Source organism: Megalops cyprinoides, chromosome 2 (assembly GCF_013368585.1).
Source record: "Megalops cyprinoides isolate fMegCyp1 chromosome 2, fMegCyp1.pri, whole genome shotgun sequence".
In the NCBI taxonomy this organism is placed as follows: domain Eukaryota; kingdom Metazoa; phylum Chordata; class Actinopteri; order Elopiformes; family Megalopidae; genus Megalops; species Megalops cyprinoides.
The window spans coordinates 67,699,042-67,708,212 of NC_050584.1; the positions used below are offsets into that span (position 1 = coordinate 67,699,042).

Sequence of the window (9,171 nt, forward strand, 5' to 3'; positions counted from 1 at the left end):
TTCAGCTCAGTGCAACTGGCATTTGAACCACAGGTATATAAAATAACACCTCCTTGATCTGCACTGTTGGGAGCAAAGTCCTGGTTGGTTGTAAAATGTTTGACATTTTCTGTGGCTGATTTTCTGCTTCTTGCAGGTGAGGATCTAATGGAAAAAGGAGAAGTAGTGGTACGTGGAGTGGTGGAAGGTGTCCCATGTTTGAGGCAGAGTAAGTTGAGCACTTTTGAATCATGGACATGACAACTTCACCTCGTTAATGTGGAGCACTGGGACTGAAGGCCTCTGGATGTGGATGGGCCTGCTTTGTTCTCTCTGTGGCTCATATCCTCCTTCCTGCAGGTGATGGTAACCAGGGGAGAGGAGAAGGACCAGAAGATAGAGGAGAGGAGGCACAGCCTCTGGGTGGTAACCAGGGGAGAGGAGAAGGAGAAGAAGATGGAGGAGAGGAGTTACAGCCTCTGGGTGGTAATCAGGGGAGAGGAGATGGAGAAGAAGATGGAGGAGTAGAGCAACAGGAGAGAAGAGATGGAGAAGAAGATGGAGGAGTAGAGCAACAGGAGAGAAGAGATGGAGAAGAAGATGGAGGAGTGGAGGAACAGTGTCTGAGTGCACCAATTCCTTAGGGCAATGACTCTTAACTTCATTATGGTTAATGTTTTTTTTAACTATAGTAACCCCTTCATATTCCTACTTAATCGCAGCATTCATGTTTTGAACACAGGCAGCTAACTAAAATTCTGCAATGAGGGAATCGTCTATTTTTATTGTAGCCAGTTTTTTTATTGTATTACCACTTATTTGATGAATTCTATCCATATTAGTACTTTTAGTTACTCATCCTCAGACGGTCAGGTGGATCTAAATCAGCCTGTGTCACAGTCAGCCTCTTGGGCTGGGACCGCACTGCACTGACCCAGGCTTCAGTCTGCCCTTCTCCTGCTCTGTGAGCTGTACCTGCCTGCTGGCTCCAAAATGAGTCCGCTGACCTCACCTGACTGCAGAGCCACTAGCACAGATGAAAACCATGTGTTCTGCAACACGGTTATCCTGGTCCATGAGGGAGAGTGCAGTTCCCCACAGTCCTAGCTAAACATTCACCAAAGAGCACTACTGTCAGCCACATAAGCACTAATGACACTGGCATTCTGCAATCAGAGGTTTTACAGAAACATTTTAAACTCTTCTAAACTCTCCCCAAGCCGCCCAAAAAAGGTGGAGCCATTCTTGGTCTGCTTCTCTTCTCCTTGTACATGCACCCCTTTTGGGTAAAATCATTTGTGAACATGGTGTCAGTTTCCACTGTTATGCAGATGATACACAGCTTCATATTTCTGTTTCCCCTAATAACACTGATTCCCTCCAAACACCGATGAGTTGTCTAACAGGCATCACTACTCAGATGTCCAAAAATGTCCTTTAAAGACTGAAATCCTAGTAGCAATTCCCAAGCTCACAGCAGGCAAACTCAGCCATGTGGCTGTACAGAGCAGATCTGATGTGAACAATCTTGTCATTTTAGACTCAAACCTGAGCTTTCAGCCTCATATGGGTAGTATGTGGTCAGGACCCTGGAGCTAAGGTGCTAAAACCGAACACTCTGTATAAATCTGCAGCTCTGCAACTGGGCTAAAGGTTCTGATCAGGAAGTGTGGTGAAAATGAACACAGACGTGCTGGACTTCATGCTCTAATGGGCTAATCTCACTGCAGGTCTTTAAAAAGCTTTCTGAGATGAAACACGTGTTAATATTTATTTATTACAATTAATGAACTGATATTTGTGATGTATATATTGATCTTTTTTTATTTTTAGTATATGCAGTATATTTTCATTGTGTGTACAGGTGTGTGTAGACTGTATGTATGTATGTATGTATGTGCACAAGACACGCTGCAATTTCAGGCAAACCAAAGAATTGAACCCTAAAACAAACAAGCTCCCTCAGTCATGTAGCACTGAGCCTGACTAATCATACAGCACTCAACATTCACCTGTCTCAGACTAACACTGCTTCACAGTCATGGATCAGAATAAACCAAACTGTAAAACAAACTACAAATTACTTACCTGCAACGCTAGAGTCACCAAACCAGAACATAAAGTAAACTTAATTGCTATCTAGCCTTAAAAAGAGAATACACAATGGCTGAATGTCTCATCGCTGTCTAAGATACAGTATAAAGCAGAGACCGATTCATGCCAAGTACAGCCTGAGAGACCACAGTCTACCATCGATAAATGCACAAAAAACACAGCTACCAAAAGAAAAGAGACAGGTGGGTTTGAGACAGAGCCTCATTGTTTTCTTAAATGTCAACATTTCAAAAACAGTGCTTTGATCGATTTACTAGGATCATTCCACATTGTAAGGAAGTGGTTGGTGTAGATATGCTGACTGTCCCTTTAGGAGAGGGACGGACAGCAGCACTGGCTGTATAATCTGTAAGCATGCCAGAGCTGGAGGGACAGCGATCCTCATTCTAACTGCCGATGTCACCGTTTACTGTATTTTTGTTTTAAATGTCATCTTTGTCCTTTCACTTTCATTCAATATTCATCAGATTATGCATGTTGTACATTGACACTGACTACTTTAGTAATATTATTAGATATTACAGCCATGCCAAATAAAGCATTTCAATGTAAAAAAAAAAATGATTGTGCGTAGACTGTTTTCACTGCGTGTGTGTGTGTGTGTGTGTGTGTGTGTGTGTGTGCGTGTGCGTGGCATAGTATTGTGTATATAGCATGTGTGCATTTACAGTGTTTGTGTGACATTGAGTGTACATTTACATTTATTCATTTGGCAGACACTTTTATCCAAAGCGACTTACATAGGTTACAGTTCTTTACAATGTCATCCATTTATACAGCTGGATATTTACTGTGGGTTAAGTACCTTGCCCAAGGGTACAGCAGCAGTGTCCCAGCGGGGATTGAACCGGCAACCTTTCGGTTACGAGTCCTGCTCCTTAACCACTATGCTACACTGCCGCCCGTGTATGTACAGTGTTGCCATAAAAGCACACACTGAAGTGCAAATCCAGCCAGATTAACTCCTTTCCAGCACCTAACACTCTACTAACCCTCCCCAGACTGTGAGCGCCCCCTTCAGGGCATATTCATCATTCTCCCTCACAGGTATGTCGGCATTGGGGTTCTACACGTCAAACTGGAGTAAACCCTGAAATCATCAGCAAGTAACGCATACACTCGTGAGGTATTAAATTCATCAAGGCCGACACTACACCCCAAGAGGGTCCTGGCACAACCGGATCGGGTGCATCAACAGTGGGCAATGAGCGTATATTCCACACTCAGACAACACGAAAACAACGATCAGCAAGAAAAGTACGGTTTTCCCTCTATTTGCACCGGGCAGCCGAGAACGCAAGAAATGATCGTAACATGTCCCGGTCTATCGGCTTCTGGATAAGGGGGTGTCTGTCTCACCGTAGGAATCGTTGTGACGGCGGCCGCTTCCCGGAGTCACACAGAGACTGAAAGACGTGTTCCTTGTCTGTTAGGACCGATTTCTGTATTCTCTGCCTCCGCAGAATCCGCTCCAGTAAGTCCGCCGTCGATCCCTGCATGACTTTGTCTCCGACTGTTATTCAGATCCCAGCCGTCAGACACACACACACACACACACACACACACACACCGTACAACAGCACACGACAGCCCACCGACCAACAGAAGCGAATTCGCCACGTACCGCCCGCCTGCGTAACTCACTCGCCCTCCGTCCCTAACAGCTCCACACCCGCCCCGCCCTTCTACATGCGCCAGGTGCTCCCGATCAAGGCAAGCAACTGCTGGACCTGCCCCTCCCAAACTCGTAGAGTCACTCCCGGCTCCGCACTTTATCATACCCAGTATCTGCTTATGGATAAAAACGCAGGCTGAATGTGACGGAAAAAAACAGCCTGATTCGCATCTACTGAGCTACCAGCTGCACGCACTTTTCTCGTCACTCTTGTGGTATTCATTTAATGTTGAGAAAAAACTACGTGCATTTCACAAACGGATGATGGGGTGAAGTTACCATGCAAAATGTGTTGTATTATGTTGTCCTTTTAACAAAAATAAACAGAAGGCATCATTTAGTTAGGAAGCATCAGACAGCAGTCAGTTTGCTAGGATTTGCTTTCTTCACCTGTAACACGTACCAACACGCATGCAAAATCTAACCAAACAAGACACCAGAAACTCTGGAAGCCATAAATATTTACTGCAGATTACTGGCTAAACAGTTGTGTATATAGATTAGCAAACATTAGGACTTCATTGGCAAACAGAAATATATGTGTAAATTAGTTAGTCTACTTATGTGGTGTGGCGTAGCGTTTCGCCCTTTCTTCTGAAAAGTTAAAAAGCACGATGTGGAGGGTAGATCTTCGGTAGTAGTCCTCCTCTTATAACTCCCGTATATTCACAGCTCGCCAGTTTATTTCCCTGAGCGAATACACAGCATACTGCTATCCTAATGCACGGTGCTGTAAATCAGTGTACATACATTCTCCGTTAGTTTTACTGGTGTGTTATTGAAAATAGTTACGAGACTTTTTTACATTAAGGAAAAGAAAATATGCCACTCATAATTAGCAATGTGATATTAGGCCTAATATAAAATGATTGTCCTTGCTTATCATATCAGAGACAGGAGGAAACAGCTACGGGAGAGGTGAGAGTACAGGACATCTTCCCTATAATGAGAGATAAGGAAATACAGTCCTGTACGAGGGCTTTGTTTGTTGTTCACGCTACAGAGCGGACGGCATCGTAGCGAAGAGCTCCAAAGAGCAGCAGAGCAGGTTTTGCAAGGAAACGAAAAGAGGCGTTACTATTTCACCTGTTTCGTTCCTCTTATCAAGGTACGATTAAGGCACTGAGAGCATAGCGAGAGGGTGCTGGTTACAGATTCAGCTTTTCTTGACTTTTCATCCGTTCGGAGCGACAGTGTCTCACAGCGATGGCAGGGACTCTGATGTCTTTCATCACCGTCCTCCCGTGGATTCTGACACTGGCTCTGTGTGAAGGTAGAGAGAAAGCCACTTTCCAGCTTCATCCTCATCTGCTGTGATTTTACCTGCTTATATTTCACTGTGTCACTGTTATGTGCAATATTAATAGGGAGACAGCTCTGAGACTGGCTCAGAGTCTTGGAGAAATAAGGAATAAGATCATCCGTTAATAAGAAGTATGATATGGTATAGCATGTTACAGTATGGTAGGCTATGTCTGTCGATATTGTGTGTGCACATCGGTTGGATTGGATGTACCTTAGTTCACTGGTCACACTGGTCTGGTCAATTTCATTGAGGATTTGTAGTGTTAAGCAGCTATTTCATGATATTTAGATCTTCACTTCTTTTAAAATGACTTATTGGTATCATGAATATCAAACATGTGTCCAGGCTAAATGTGGTTATGTGTGAAAACCGGTATTTTTGTAGGGACAAAGAGAAGCTGGCTAATTTGAAAAAGTAAGAAAAGGTAAAGAGGTAAAGAAAAGAAAGGTGAGGTGATGGTCCAAGAGTTACAAAAGGTTTCTGTCTATGGGTTACGTCAGCGGTTCTTAAACTTTTTGTCTGGCGACAAAACATTGGTCAAGTCTCGCGACCCCCTTCTTTCCCAACCCCCTGATTTGACAGCATACTGTCGTGGCTAACCCCCCTCAAGTGTTACCCACTGCTTAAAACGGAAAGCAGAAGCGAAGATGTAACAAGTATAAGGGTTTATTGTTCACAACAAGTGCAATGCAAAAACATATATGCGGTCTATGTATATTGCATGTGTAGGTATGCAAATACGGTACAGCTGAAATGGTATGCAACCTAGGGTAGGCTACCTGAGGTAGTATATTTAGGGTAGCAAAGATCGATGGCTGCAGATAGGACATTTCAACAAGGTAGGACAAAACGACAGAACAGCCAAAATTATTTATGAAAATCAAAGTTACGAAATGGTCCTACCAATCGTTCCCAAGCCTTCTCTTTTTTGTGGGGGGTGGGGGGGGGGGGGGGGGGGGGATTTGCACATAGGCAAATTCAGTTACTTTGACACAATTTACACAATTTAGTTATCTTACACTGACTTTACTAACGTTTGACTTATCAAAATGTGCTTCCTGTCACTAACATTACTGTTTCTATAAGACGTCAAAATCATGTGAAAGTTGCTGCCTTCCGGTAGCATTTTTTGACAAGGTAGCATTAGTTTATAGTCTATAGCTCACGCTATAAATTCCTGCGACCGGTAGCAAAATCTGAAAAGGATGCAAAAATGGCAGAACACCCGTCCATTTCTTTCTCTCGGAGGAACGGTATGGAAACACTCTCAATTGTGCATCTGAATAATTCAAAGAAAGATTTAAAAATTCAAAAACTGTAATTTAAAAAAAAAAAAAACTTGTTTAATACATTCAACACAGAAAATAATCTCGCGACCCCTCGCGTTTTTTGGCGACACCCCACACACACATCCAATGCAATGCAGTGTAATATCAGCGTAATATCTGACTGTAAAGTGTCATAATTCCTTGTGTAACTAAATTGTAGGTGTGGTGTCCTTGCTGTGTGCATTATAATAGAGGCCAGGCATTGGCAATGCTGAAAACAGGTGAATGTTGCTCTTGTTTTGAGCCAAAGACAAACCTGGGTCTTCATGAAAACAGTTTTTTTTTACTTTGATGAGATAAACTAACTGTACACCTGAAGTATCCAAATCTATGGTCTCTCGTAGTCAGAGTTAAAACCATGGTCAGTATTTTGAGTTCTTCCTCTTCCTTTTCCTCCTCAACATCTCTGAACACACACTCTGCTGTGTATTCTTCCTCTGCAGACACACCTGTTACCTGCCTCTTCTCTGAGGCCTGTGTGCTGCCGTGCAGCTTCAAACCCTCGCAGAAAGTCCTCATTCACTGGCTGATAATGGAAGAAGTCATTGTCCATAGCTATTATGATGGCAATGACCAACTAGAGTACCAAAATGGGAGCTACAAAGGACGGACCTCTCTCTTTAGGGACCTGATCTCTCACGGCAACGCATCCCTGCTGCTACAGAACACCAGCATTCAGGACCAGGGCAGATACAAGTGTTACACCAGCACCACACTGGGCAACCAGGAGTCCTTTGTGAGCCTGAGAGTGGAGGGTAAGTCTCCCCACAACCATCTCCTGCTAATGCCCTCATGACCCACAGTGTTCCTGGTGTTTAACAGCAAAACCCTTTCCCAGGTGACCTGGAAATCATTATTCACTCAACGCATCTGCACATAGCCTACGCGGTACACCATGGGACACTTCCTGGACTCTTCCACCTTCACAGGAATTTGCTTCCATTCTCAGGCTTCTGTGTCATTGTGTAGGTGATGCTTCATGTTATCCGTAGGTAACCTGCCTGCTGAGAGTGAAACTGAAAGTGTTGGCAGCTGCTTTTTTCCTTAAACCGGTTTCAGCTGAGAGTCATTTAATCACCACATTCTGAGGAATGGCTCCTAGTTACACTCCCGTAGCTACAGAGACATGTGCTACACTCATTCCAGACATTTTTCCAGAAGGCTCTCTTATTCTACAGTAATGCTGATACAGATCTATAAGAGGATCAAAACACATGCTTCATTTTGGAAATTTTGGCCCTGTCATTGCTGACACTAAAGAATTCTGATTTTCCGTGTCTTATGAAGATTCATTTGGGGAATAAAAGAGCAATGGTCCTCATGATAAAATATTGACAGTAATATCATTTACCTACACAGATGAATAAAACATCCAGTAACTGATGCAAACAGTTTTCTCAGCTTTGCAAACAGAGTTCAGCTTCTCTTATGCCCGAGAAACGGAACTCTGTTCTGTTTCCACAGTCCACAGCTTTAGGATCAGCCCTGAATGTTCTTCACAGTACCACACATTCAGCTCCTCTTCCCGCACATATCTGCCTTTGCCAGAGTTCTGCCTCTCCCACTGCTGAAGCCATACATGCTCTGATTTATGGGCTCATTGCAAACATTCTTGAAGCAACACAGGCACCATCAGAACCTCCCAGATTCAGAAGTGAGGATCACAGGAAGGAACACAGGAGCTGAATATCTGGTCTTCGCATAGAATATCTTTGATGTGCGTATGTTTTGTGATGTCATGAATGCATCACATCCACTGTGTTTATTGTTGTTATGACATCACTGCAGCTCCCATCAAATCAGTGAGCATGGAGAGGACCAGCGAGGGAGTGGCCTGCATGTCCCAGGGCATCTACCCCACCCCTCGCGTTTCCTGGTCCACTGATCCACCCACACCATCAGGAACCCTGCAGGACTCCAGCCAGCCGACTGCAGATGCCCAGGGACTGTTCTCAGTGAGCAGCACAGTGAGGATGCTGGGAAATCTTTCTGACCACGCCTACATCTGCTCCGTGTCCAAAGAGGACAGGACCGGGGAGTGGAGGGCCTCGTTCAGACAGCAAGGTACCGCAGCCTGGATTACGTCACCGCCACCGATCACCTGAACAGAGGGGAGTGTCTACTGAAGGTACCGCAGCCTGGATTACATCACCAGTTACGTCATCACTGCCAGTAATCTGGCTAGAGCTGCTGTGATATTTTTATATTCGCAGCATCCTCCACTCCTGCTTCAGCTGGTCTGCTAGGCCCCTTCTTGACTCCTTGGTGGGGGAAGGGAGGACACTGGCCCCATCAGCTGTGTTCAGCCAATCTCAGCCGGGGCTTTCTGTGGGTGGTATTCTCTCTGGGTTTGCTGACTGAGGTCAGCAGACATTTGAGGGGAGAGGTTCAGCGCTGAAGGCGCTGTGCCAGCCCTTGGAGAGTCCAGCCCAAACAGGTTTTGATGGCTGCTGGGCCCCCTGGTGGGCCCAGACGCACTAGCTCAATAGGGGTGATCACATGGGTATAATCAGCCCCAATTAGCAGCAGGCGCACCAGGTTGAGGGACTGCAGCGGGAGGCCTCTGAGGTGTGCATACTTCTTCTGCAGCTTTGCCACTGGATGGGAATGCTCTGACAAGGCCAGGTGGTCAGCAGTGAAGGCATTCCGTATCCGTAGGTCTGTTTTGGTCCAGATGCAGGGGAGATCTGGAGTGACACGGCCGCTTTGCCCTGCAGGTGGAGCTGTTTGACTGCGGCTGGGAAGAGGATTGTCCACTCTGAGCCGTC

General features: G+C 45.0%; 1 long non-coding RNA gene across 1 annotated transcript; it reads left to right on the forward strand.

The window, feature by feature from the left end:
- Positions 1-5,008: 5,008 nt before the first annotated feature.
- Positions 5,009-8,225, forward strand: LOC118768967. Its single transcript, XR_005004466.1, has 3 exons — positions 5,009-5,042; positions 7,028-7,158; positions 8,192-8,225. It is a non-coding gene; the product is annotated as an uncharacterized LOC118768967 (long non-coding RNA).
- The last annotated feature ends 946 nt before the right edge of the window (positions 8,226-9,171 follow it).